The sequence below is a fragment of the Oryctolagus cuniculus genome, chromosome 7, assembly GCF_051225735.1.
Source record: "Oryctolagus cuniculus isolate XC-2025 breed Fujian yellow rabbit chromosome 7, ASM5122573v1, whole genome shotgun sequence".
Lineage (NCBI taxonomy): Eukaryota > Metazoa > Chordata > Mammalia > Lagomorpha > Leporidae > Oryctolagus > Oryctolagus cuniculus.
The window spans coordinates 16,226,630-16,239,648 of NC_142873.1; the positions used below are offsets into that span (position 1 = coordinate 16,226,630).

Consider the following 13,019-nt stretch of genomic DNA (forward strand, 5'->3'; position numbering starts at 1 on the left):
ACCCTGATCAGCCAAAACTACATCACTTGAGGCCGGCACCGTGGCTCAATAGGCTAATCCTCCACCTAGTGGCGCGGGCACACCGGGTTCTAGTCCTGGTCGGGGCGCCCGATTCTTTCCCGCTTGCCCCTCTTCCAGGCTAGCTCTCTGCTGTGGCCCTGGAGTGCAGTGGAGGATGGCCCAAGTGCTTGGGCCCTGCACCCCATGGGAGACCAGGAGAAGCACCTGGCTCCTGCTTTCAGATCAGCGTGGTGCGCCGGCCGCAGCGCGCCAGCCGTGGCGGCCATTGGAGGGTAAACCAACGGCAAAAGGAAGACCTTTCTCTCTGTCTCTCTCTCTCTCACTGTCCACTCTGCCTGTCAAAAAAAAAAAAAAAACTGCATCATTTGAAAATCAGTTTTGGGATGTAATCAGAAATGACTGCTAAGTTTTCTTTATGAAAGATATTTATTCAATCTTCAAATTAAACTTATAAAAATTCATCATTTTTGCATTTTTGAAAACAAAAGAAACATGCCTACATTCTCCAAAGGGAGTAAAATGGTATTTTCCTTCCTCCCCACACTCAGAAGGATAGTAAGGATTTTTCTAATTTTTAAGCCAAGTTAGTTTCAAGAACATTTCAAAAAATTGTTTTGCTGACAATGTCTGAACAAAAAGCCTCTCCATTTATATCTCAAAAGTTTCAAGTAGTGTCAATAAACTGACTAGTACAAACAAATTGATATCCACTGTGTTTTTAAAGGCCTTTTGGACTGTGGTTAGTAGCAAGCAGGCTGCTGGTGTATCTTGGGAGAGGTCAAACGGCACTGGGGAAGGGGAAAAGGAGTTTGCGTTCCATTCCTGTGTGCATGCAACAAGCAGCAAAACAACAAAGTCACTCCAGTTAGCTTGTACTCAGCTGTGCTTTCTGCCAGCAGAAGATCCATTTAGTGCATTTTGAAGATTTGGAATATTTGAACCTAGGGAAGGATTCACATTTCCCTGCTGAGAACTCCCATTGACTAGGCTCCCATTACCTTTCAAAATACCAGTGCACTTCCAATTGTCTATATAATTAGCTATCCACAATCGTACACAGCCATCATCTCCTGAAGATGCTAGCACTGTTCCTATTATATTCCAGCTCACTCTCCAGACCTGAGAATTGTGATTATTAAACTGAGCTGCTATATGGATTTCAAATTTTGTTGGTCCACCAGATGAAGTAAGTTCTTTCCTCACAGGTTTTAGTGTAAAAATCCTCACATCTTTGGTTGCTATTGCTAGAATATGGAAAGATCTTCCCAAGTTTGGAGCAAATGCAATATCATGAACAGGATCAGTGACTGTCATAAGAGTTTCAGCTTTTGCATATTTCCTGGTATTTTCATTATATTCAAAAATCTGAACTGTGGCCATTGCATTTGGACTATTGTCATCACTCCCTACAGCTCTCCTGGGAGAGTGAGCACAAGAGCTTAAAGGGTTCCAAGAAATACAACTATGGCACATGCTTGCGCCAAGTCCCTGCCTCTATGAAAACATCCTTAAAAGTGTGAACTGATTGCTTAGTGACCCTCAGATTAATGTGTTCTTATGCCTGTTGCTCTAGAATTTATGATAATGCCTCTTTCGCATGGGAAAAATTACTCCTATCCTGTAAGGCACTGACATAGTCACATACAGGTCTACAGGATACAGTTGAGATGGACAGCTCCACAACACATCAGGAGTCTATGGGTCAATGCGGATGGAGATGAGGGGACACTGCCTTCCTTCTCCACAGTGAGATACATCACAGGTGTCGAGAGAGACAGGCACTCAGGAGGAGCAGACCTGGTTAAGAGAGCATCCATGAGTTGCAGGCTTTCTTCCTAGCTTCCTACACAACTCACCTCCTAGTCTCACTTTTATGGCATGTGATGACACCTGAGCCATATCCCTGAACTACAAAACACCTGACTTAGAGGCTGTGAGTCTTTGAACATGTGGAGAGAAAAGACTGATATTGAGCATCTCAGAAGGTAGCAATCTCTTTGGAGTTTGTGCCCTGTTTCATTGAGTGGCCTGTTCTTCATATCAGTTTTCCTGATTGGCATAGTAATGGTTTTTGAGTGTCAAATGCTCAAAGGAGAGATTCCTGGCTTCAGTGGAGGCAGATCAGAAAGAATGTGTAGATACTCAGTGAGAACAAGATTCTCAGTATCTTTGCCTATTATTGACTTCTTAACAGTATCAGACACAAAGACGCACAGAGATACAAGATACACACACAGACACACAGATGCACACATGTACATCTTTGCTCAGGAAATCAAACTCAGTTTATTGGAGATTATATCTACTTGAATTACTACTGACTAATGTAAATGATTTTAAAAAATAGTGAAGACCTCTAGCTAAGGCTTCCCATAATTACAGGGTATAATGTAAGATATAAATGAGATATGCACAATGTAAATATCCAACAATTCTCTGGGTACACATTTAAAATGGTCCCTATCTGACCCTGTTCTTCCTGGTTACTCTAATGACCTGGACTTTAAGGCTTTGGAAATGACTTGAGAATTGATTAGCTTGCTTTCCTCAGACTAAGATGGTGATTTTGCAAATATATTAATAATTTACATGGATAACAGTGTTTTTATAACAGAATTGAATATGCAAATGTAAGTTTATTTTGTGAATTGATTGCATAAAGTATTCTCTTTTCCAAAGCAATGACCTGGAATTTCGCATTTATTTCCTTTCTGTGAATAGTCTGGGAGAGATAACAGATAGTGACCAAATTCCCACCCATGCTGCATTGGAAGGGCCCGTGGATGAGTCTGCAGTTGGCTGTCACTGTCCTTTTTTTTCTTAAAATGAAAATATTTTATTTATTTATTTGAGAGGCAAAGTTACAGACACAGAGAGAGGTCTTCCTTCCCCTGGTTCACTCCCCAAATGAGAGCTCAGTCAGAGCTGAATCAATATGAAGCCAGGATCCAGGAGCTTCCTCCGGCTCTCCCATGGGGGTGCAGGGGCCCAAGGTCTTAGGCCATCTTCTACTGTCCTCCCAGGCCATAGCAGAAAGCTGAATTGGAAGAGAGGCAGCTGGGACATGAACTGGTGTGCATATGAGATGCCAGTGCCACAGGAGGAGACTTAGCCCACTGCATCACAGCACTGGCCCCATAAACCATATGGTTGTAACACCAAAATTTATTTTTCTTTCTATACAGTGACTTATTTCAGTGAATCAGTCTCGTTACAAAATGTGTAATTTAATAGTCTTCAAAAAATATACAGAAATGCAGCTTGATAACAATTCAAACAGCTGTCAAAGATTCTGTCCCGACACAAGGTGAATGAACCCTATGACTGGTTCTGCAAGTGGTTATGCCCACGTTTAACAGAGGGCAGAGCTTCTGTTAGTGCACCCAAGGACAGACATGTCCTTCCCACTAGAGAATCCTGCAGTACTGAGGGCTGTTTTCCTACTTGGCAGTGCGCATTCTTCAAGGCTTTTGGCATAACTGACAATCTGCACAAGATCGACCAGCACTCAGTCCTCTGGTGAGCCATATTTCTGTTTCTGTGTTGCTCTTCCTGTTTGCGTGATCCTGAGAGCAGAGAAATTCCACCCAGGCAGGCTCTGTGGGAAGCAGGAAGAGGGGTGCTTCTTTGTAACAGTTCTTTGTGGAACTGCTACAAAGATGGTATAGTGCAGGTCTCCCTTGGTTTTCTCCTCACAATCTGTGAGCTAGATTGTCCTTATTTTGCTTTGAAAGAAACCAAGGCTCAGAGAGGTCAACCAAGGTGCCTGAGGTCACAGAGCCAATAAACAGGACACCAGAATACAAGGAGTCCCCACCTGCGCCCTTCTGACTCTGCCAGTCAGCGGCTGTGAGCCTAGGTAGGTGCAGACCAGCAGCTCCTCTCAGTGTCAGATGCAGAGAAGTCACCAATTGCATCGCTGGTCTAGCGCCTCCTTCATTGATGGGTCTCAAAGCCCCAGTTGCCTTATGTTAATCAGCGCAATTCCAAAAATGTGACAACTCCAAAATGTAATTAACAGTTCATCTTTTTTTTTATTCAGCAATGTGAATGATCTTTCTTTCTTTTTTTTTTTCATTTTCATTATTTACTTGACAGGTAGAGTTATAGACAGTGAGAGAGAGACAGAGAGAAAGGTCTTCCTTCCATTGGTTTACCCCCCAAATGGCCGCTAAGGCCGGAGCTGCGCAGATCCGAAGCCAGGAGCCAGGTGCTTCCTCCTGGTCTCCCAAGAGTGTGCAGGGGCCGAAGTACTTGGGGCATCCTCCACTGCCCTCCCTGACCACAGAAGAGATCTGGGCTGGCAGAGGATCAACTGGGACTAGAACCCAGAGCCCATATGGGATGCCGGCGGAGGAGTAACCAAGTGAGCACAGTTCCGGCCCCAATTATCATTATTTTCGTTCTCAGTTTTCTTTTGAGAAATATTCTCAATTTTTTGAAGGAAAAAAATCTTCTAAAGAATTAAATCACGACAAAGGGGCGGGCCGCCGAACGGGGCTGTGGCGGCCGCGCGCCTCCTAGGAGGTGGAGCCGCCGCCCGCCGCCCGCCGCAGCCCTGTTCGGGATTTGAAAGATTAACAAATCCCGGTGTAGAGGGCGGCGGCGTTGGATGTGTGGCGAAGCACTGGGGGCCAAGGCTGGGCAGCCAGCGGCGTCTCCACAGCATGAACTACGCGGGCCGCGTCTCCCCGCGGAGCCCCGAGCCTAAGGGCCGGGGCGGCAGCGCCTGGGAGCTGGGCTCCGACACGGGGCCGGCGTTCGGGGCAGCGTCTGCTGCTGGAGCACCTGCCCAGCGGGGACCGGGCGGTGGCAGCGCGCCCCTGACCCTGCTGCGCGGGGAGCCCGGGCTGCACTTGCCGCCGAGCGCCGACGACCGCGACCCCCACCTGGCGCTGGACCCCTGCCTCAGTGACGAGAACTATGGCTTCAGCTCGGCCGAGTCGGGCTCGTCGCTGCGCTACTTCAGGGAGGGCGAGAGCGGCGGTGCCTCATCGCTGCACCCGTCGCCTCCGCCGGGCCCGGCGAACTCGGGGGGCGGCGGGTGCAGGTAGAGGAAGCGCGCGCGGCCCGGCAGCCCTGCCGCCCGGCATCCCTACAAGGTGGTGACGGAGCTGGGCCCGGAGGAGGTGCGCTGGTTCTACAGGGAGGACAAGAGGAACTGGAAGCCTTTCATCGGCTACGACTTGCTCCGCATCGAGCTCGCCTCCAGACCCTGCTGCAGGCCACCGGGGCGGGCCCCGGGCCAAGGCCCCGGATGGCGACCATGTGTGACCCAGCCTCCAGTTCCGGATAGGAAGACGATGAGTACCGCGCCTGGAGCGGCTTCTGCCCGCGCGCTGCGAGGCACGAGCCCGCGATGCAGGAGCTGGTGCCCATGGAGCAGGTGTGCGTGCGGGGCTGCCTCTACTAGGTGGACGTGGTTCAAGGAGAGTGCTACCCCGTGTATTGGAACCAGGCTGATAAAATACCAGTGAGCACGACAATGATGCAAAACCAAGTTTAGATCCAATCTGAACTCTTAAAGGACATTCATGGCCCAAAACTGATTTTTTTTTTTCCTGTTCAAATGGTGTTTGTCAAGATAAGGAGATTTCAGGGCTGAGTTGTTTCAGTTTTATTTAGGGGCAAGAAATATTTAAATTTAAAAGCACTTTATTTTATTTTTTTTAAAAAAGGTTTCCCATCCTAAAGAACTTATTTATAGTTTGCATCATTTTGATTATGAATCTGACAGAACCTCCTGCAGAGTGATCACACAAAACCTGGAAAAGAAGAAAGTTTGGGTCAACTGCATGTGAACATCATAAATCACAATCTGACTTTGCCCAAACATGAAGGCATATTGATCTGTTAGAAATCTAAAGTGGCCAAGGCCTAGTGTATTCTACGTAAAGATTACAAATGGTATCATTGTTTAGATTTCTATGAAAGCTTGCATTTCCACAATTCCTTAAAAAAAGAATATAACAGATTTAAAATGTTTTCAATTTAACTTGTTTAAAGAAGACTAATACTTAAAAAGAAACAATATTTGAACTACTGTATTTATAATGTATTACCTCTAACTGTATGAAACATTACATTTTTAATGTTTCCTTTGAGAGTAGTTTAAGAACCACATTTATTTCTATAATGTTTAAGATCCTTTTTTCTCAGAACTCCATCTTTGTACTCTTCAGATGAATATTTAGGCACTGTGGCGTACTTTCAGGATTTTTTTTTCATTAAAAAGTTGTAGTTTCACATAAATAATACTAGTTCAATTATCTTTCCTTTAAATATTAGTTTTTCACATGTACCTCAGAATGTTGGGTACATCTCATTAACTTTGTTAGAAAATTAATAAATACTTTTAGAATAGAGACTGTGACACTATTTCAAATTCTAAACATCCGTGTGCCAAACATTCAACAGGTAGGAAAGAATGGAGTGTCAGTGACATTTTATTTTTGATGTGTTTAAGAAAACAGGCACAAGGCACAGCACCTCAGGACTGGGCACTGGCAGGGTTTTCCTCAAGGGTTTGCACAGTGCTTTTCATCTGAGGAGCTCAAAGCCTTTGAGAGGTGTGCACTCAGTTCCCTGTGTGGTGGCTCCTCGAGGTGAGTGAGCTGATTCTTGTAGTCCATGCTGATACACCAAGGCACCAAAACCCTCCAAGTGCCTTGCATTCGATCACAGGGCAAGTCCACGTGTGCTCGGGCTGAGGCCAGGTTGTCTTCTTTGACACGCTATGCGGTGACTAACAGTTCGTGTGTGACCCCTTAGTGATTGGCAGATAGTAATAGCACATCGCAGTTTCTGTTTGGAAAAAGCAGCCAACAAGCCGATGTGTTCCCCTGTCTGTGTTCTCTGAGGCTCTCACCCTCTGGAGAGGATTGCTTCTGTGACGCCCTCTGGGTTCCCCGAAAGCTGCTGTCCTTACCTACTTTGCAGGGAACGTGTTGGCTCCCAGGTGACCCCTGTCAGAGCAGGGGCCACGTTGTCAGCTGTGGCCTCACCCACTCCTTCCTCTGTAAGATAAGCTGTGGCCCTGGCGTGCATAGCCTTTCCCCAGCCCCATCAGTACTGTCAGCTCTTTTGGCCTTCCATTGCATTTGCACCACAGAAAGCAGTTCTTCTTAGTGTTAAAAAAAAAAAAAAAAAAAAAAAAAAAAAAAAAAAAAAAAAAAAAGGCCGGCACCATGGCGGCTCACTAGGCTAATCCTCCACCTTGCAGCTCTGGCACACCGGGTTCTAGTCCTGGTCGGGGCGCCAGATTCTGTCCCAGTTGCCCCTCTTCCAGGCCAGCTCTCTGCTGTGGCCAGGGAGTGCAGTGGAGGATGGCCCAAGTGCTTGGGCCCTGCACCCCATGGGAAACCAGGAGAAGCACCTGTGCGCCGGCCACAGCGGCCATTGGAGGGTGAACCAATGGCAAAGGAAGACCTTTCTCTCTCTCTCTCCCTCTCACTGTCCACTCTGCCTGTCAAAAAGAAAAAATAATAATCCCAAGGCTCCATGAGCATGTGCATGACTCACTGGAGACGTTTGCTATAAAAGGCCTTTGGTGAGCACAGCTGAAGCAATCTTTCTCAGACTTTGAGATTCCTATGAACTCAGGTCATTTTCGTAACCTGTTGTTTTGTAGATCTAGTTTGGTTTTCATAAAAATTAAACTCCTGTCACGACTCTTTTAAAGGTACTGAGTGTTGGTTGCTGGCTGTGGTGTCAGACACAGACGCTTAAGCCTCACGGGATTCGTTCTTTTCCACTGGAGTGTAAAGAACCCTTTCCACCTGAGAAGAGTGAAAACTGTCAGAGCTTTGAGTTTGGTATCTTTTTTTTATGTGTTCCTATACCCATCGGAATGTCTTCTTCCTTTGTTCATACCGAAAAAAATCAAATGTAAACACATGGAGTTTATTTGAATTTTTGGAAAGAACAACATCCAACACCCTCTTTTCAAAATAGATGTCCCAGACTCCTGGAGAGGTAGTCTCTTTTCCATTCAGTATTTCATCAGTGGAGATGACGATTTGGGGTTTTGTGGTATTCTTGTTTCCATGTCTCTGCATGTTATCATGAGATGTACTTGTATACTGAAATATTATACAGAATATGTGTAATTCTGGCTTGATTTAGAAGCTAAGTCAGTTACTGAGTAACATTTTGCAACTCTATTCCAGCAAGTACTAAATTGGCCCAAAAAAGTTCTGTTTTTGATACCATTAAAATTTTATTCTCTCTAAAAAAAAAGAATTAAATCACATAACATTGGAGGGATTGAAAAACAATTTTAAAGTTAAACATTAATGTGTCTGCAGTTCAGTTGCTGACTATACACTATGTAAGGATCCCAAATCAACACCAGAATGTAGTCTTAAGATCACTTTAAGCTACAAGTGTATAATTGCATAGGATCTAAAATTCCTATATGTATGTCTCAATTTGACTACGCAGGAAATAGACTTAATTGTGAAAAAAAGGGCTGGCACCGTGGCTTACTTAGTTAATCCTACGCCTGTGGTGCCGGCATCCCATGTGGGTGCCGGTTCTAGTCCTGGCTGCTCCTCTTACAGTCCAGCTCTCTGCTGTGGCCCCAGAGGGCAGTGGAGGATGGCCCAAGTGTTTGGGTCCCTGTACACGCATGGGAGACCAGGAGGAAGCACCTGGCTCCTGGCTCCAGATTGGCGCAGTGCTGCCATAGTGGCCATTTGGGGAGTGAACCAATGGAAGGAAGACCTTTCTCTCTGTCTCTCTCTTACTGTCTATAAATCTACCTACAAATTAAAAAAAAAAGAAAGCAAAAAAATTGTGAAAAATAACACATTGCTATTAGATTTTTTAAAGATTTATTTATTTATTTGAAAGAGTTACACAGAGAGAGGAAGGAGAGGCAGAGAGAGAGAGAGAGAATATGCTCATTTTATATTATAATATCCTATTTACTACTCTTTTCTTGAAATTAAGGACTGCTTCTTAGAACCAAGTTAGACTATTTCTCTGCTATCAAGTATTGTGGGAAAAGGATATGCAAAAGTATCAGTTCATTTTGGCTTCAACTCTTGTTAAAATGTATATTATTTCATGTCATATCAAATCTCTCTTTTTTTTACCATTTATAGAAAGTGGAGTCATTATATTGTGTTTGTGCTTCTCTGTAAACTAAACCTAGTTTAGTGGTAATATAGACAATGGCTATAAACAATAATTGAATGGCAAATGATCATTTCATTTGTATACAGTAAAATTTAAAGTAATCACAGATCATTAAAACTATAATAGTATAATATTTCTAACCATTGGTTTGACAAAGGTGTAAAACAAAATTTCACAAAACTATATCTGCAGCTATACTGATTTGCACAGATTTTTCATCTTTCCTTCCTTCTTCCTTCCTCCCTCCCTCCCTCCTTCCCTCTTTCTTCCCTCCTCCCTTCCTCTCTCTCTCCCTCCCTTCTTTTTCTCCTTCCTTCCTTCCTCCCTTCATCCCTCTCTCCCATCCTTCCTTCCTCCCTTCCTCTCTCCCTCCCTCCCTCCTTCCTTTTTTTTTTAATTTTAGCTCCCTCATATAAGGGAGAACATGCAGTATTTGTCTTTCTGAGTATGGTTCATTTCATTCAACATTATGTCCTCCAACTGCATCCATTTTGCTGCAGATGGTAGAATTTCATTCTTTTTATAATGAATAATATTTCATCATGTGTGTATATATATATATATATATACACACACACAACATTTTCTTTATCCATTCATTTGATGATGGACACCTTGGTTGATTCTGAATTTTGACTATTGTGAACAGTGCTGCTATGAACATGGTAGTTTAGGTTCCTCTTTGATACAACCTGTTCATGTCTTTTGGGTTTATACCCAGTAGTGAGATTGCTGGATTCTATGACAAGTCTATTTTTTATGACATTGCTATACTGTTTTCCACAGAAGCTGCACTGATTTACATTCTCACTAGTAGTGTATAAGTGTTCCTCTTTCCCTGTATCCTCACCAGCATCTGTTACTCTCTGTGTTTTGGATTTTAGTCATTCTGACAGGGGTGAGGTGATACCTCATTGTGGTTTTGATTTGCATTTCACTGATGGCTAGTGATGTTGAACATTTTTTTCATATATTTGTTTGCCCTTTGTATTTCTTCTTTTAAAATTTGTCTGTTAAGGTCCTTTGCACTTTGCAGTCTTTTTTTTTTTTTTTTTTTTTTTTTAGATGTTGCTGAGTTTTTTAAGCTGATACATTCAGGACATTAATCCTTTTTCAGATAGGTAGCTTGCAAATACATTTCCCCATTCTATTGGACGTCTTTTCACTCTATTGATTGTGTCCTTTGCTGTGCAAAAGCTGAGTTTGATATAATTCCATTTGTTTAGTTTTGCCTTTGTCATATGTGCTTTGGGGGTCTTGTCCAAGAAGTTGTCTCCTACACCAATGTCTTTGAGTGTTTCTCCTATTTTTTCTTCCAACAACTTCATAGTCTCTGATTTTTTTTTTTTTTTGACAGGCAGAGTGGACAGTGAGAGAGAGAGACAGAGAGAAAGGTCTTCCTTTGCCGTTGGTTCACCCTCCAATGGCCGCCGCGGCCGGCGCGCTGCGGCCCGTGCACCGCGCTGATCCGATGGCAGGAGCCAGGAGCCAGGTGCTTTTCCTGGTCTCCCATGGGGTGCAGGGCCCAAGCACCTGGGCCATCCTCCACTGCACTCCCTGGCCACAGCAGAGGGCTGGCCTGGAAGAGGGGCAACCGGGACAGAATCCGGCGCCCCGACCGGGACTAGAACCCGGTGTGCCGGCGCCGCTAGGCGGAGGATTAGCCTAGTGAGCCGCGGCGCCGGCCCATAGTCTCTGATTTTAAATTTAGGTCTTTGCTCCATCTTGAGTTGATTTTTGTATATAGTGAGAGCCATAGATCTGATTTCATTCATAGATAGCAATAGATATAGATAAAGATATAAATGTATGTACAGATTTAATTTCTGGACTCTATTCTGTCCCATTGACCTATGTATCAATTTTTGTGCTAATATTATCATGTTTTAATTACTATTGCCTTGAAGTCAGATATTTTGATGCCTCCTGTTGGATTTTTCTTGTTCAGGATCGCTTTGGCTAGTCAGTGTCTTTTGTGATTCCATATGAATTTTAAGATTGCTTTTTTCTAATTCTGTGAAGAATGTCATTGGTGTTTTGAAAGCATTTACACTGAATCTGTAGATTGCTTCAGATAGTGTAGACATTTTAATGGTCTTGATTCTTCCAATCCATGAGCAAGGAATATCTTTCCATTTTTGTGTCCTTGATGGCTTCTTTTATAAATGTTTGATAAATTTAATTGTAAAATTTTTCCACTTTGGTTAAATTTATTTCTAAATACTAGATCATTTTGTGGTTATTGTGAATGGGATTTCTTTTTTCATTTCTCCTTCACTGAGTTCACCTTTAGCATATAAAAAAGCTACTTTCTAGGAATGTTTATTTTGTAACCTACAAGTTTACTGGGTTGGTTTATCAATTCTAAAGGCTTTTAGTGGAGTGTTTAATTTTTCCATGTATAGCATTGCGTCATCTGCAAACATGGATAGTTTTATTTCCTTTTTTCCAATTTTGTTTGTATTTCTTTCTCCTCCTTACTTGTTCTCATTAAAACTTTCAATAGTATATTGAATTAGAGCAGCAGAAATGGAAGCCCATGTCTTGTTCCAGATCTGAGGGGAAATGTCTTCAGCTTTTCCCCATTCAGTATGATATTGGCTGTTCCTTGTTGTGTACAGCCTTTATAATTTTGAGGAATGCTCCTTCAATACCTAATTTGTGGAGGGTTTTTATCATGAAGGGGTGTTGAATCTTATCAAAGGCTTTCTGAGCATCTATTGAGGTGACCATGTGGTTTTTGTTCTCATTCCATTAATGTGATGTATGACCTTTATTGATTTGCAAATGTTAAACCATCCTTATACTTCTGGGGTAAATCTCACTTGATCGTGATATAGGATCTTTCTGATTTGATTTTGAATTCAATTTGCTAGTATTTTGTTGAAAATCTTTGTATCTATGCTCATTAAGACTATAGGTCTATAGTTTTCTTTTCCTGTCAGGTCTTGTTTTATTATCAAAGTGATGCTGGACTTAAAATAAGTTTAGCAGAATTCCATCCTATTCAATATTTTCTGATAGTTTTTTTTTTTTTTTGACAGGCAGAGTGGACAGTGAGAGAGACAGAGAGAAAGGTCTTCCTTTGCCGTCGGTTCACCCTCCAATGGCCGCCGCTGCAGCCGGCGCACCGCGCTGATCCGATGGCAGGAGCCAGGATCCAGGTGCTTTTTCCTGGTCTCCCATGGGGTGCAGGGCCCAAGCACCTGGGCCATCCTCCACTGCACTCCCTGGCCATAGCAGAGAGCTGGCCTGGAAGAGGGGCAACCGGGACAGAATCCGGCGCCCCGACCGGGACTAGAACCCGGTGTGCCGGCGCCGCTAGGTGGAGGATTAGCCTATTGAGCCACGGCGCCGGCCAATATTTTCTGATAGTTTTAACAAGTATTAGAATTACTTCATTTATTGATTCTCAGCCTTTTGGCTAAGATCAAGTGTAGAACTACTTCTTTTATTTTAATACCCTGGATATATCATCTTGCTTTCTTCTGATCTGTAGGGTTTCTGCTGAGAAGTTTGATGTTAATCTAATTGATTTTTCTTTATTCTTAACTTGAAGCTTTTCTCTTGCTGTCTTTAGGATTCACTCCTTATTCTTAAGTTTTGAGTTCCTAGTTTCTGGATGTTCATGTCTCTTTCAAGACAGGGTAAATTATCAACTAGTATTTCATTCAGTAGGTTCTCAACACATCTTTCCCCTTCTTCTTCAGGAATACCTATGAAGCTTGTATTTGGACATTTAATGGCATCCCTTATTTTGTAGATTTTCTTCATTCTTTTAATTCTATTCTGTTTATTTTTCTCTGGGTTATTTCAGGAGTCTTGTCCTATACTTTAGAAATTCTTTCCTCCACTTG

At 43.2% G+C, this 13,019-nt stretch overlaps 1 pseudogene; it reads right to left on the reverse strand.

The window, feature by feature from the left end:
- Positions 1-747: 747 nt before the first annotated feature.
- LOC127488630 (nucleoporin SEH1 pseudogene) lies at positions 748-1,494 on the reverse strand (annotated as a pseudogene).
- Between the last annotated feature and the right edge of the window lie 11,525 nt (positions 1,495-13,019).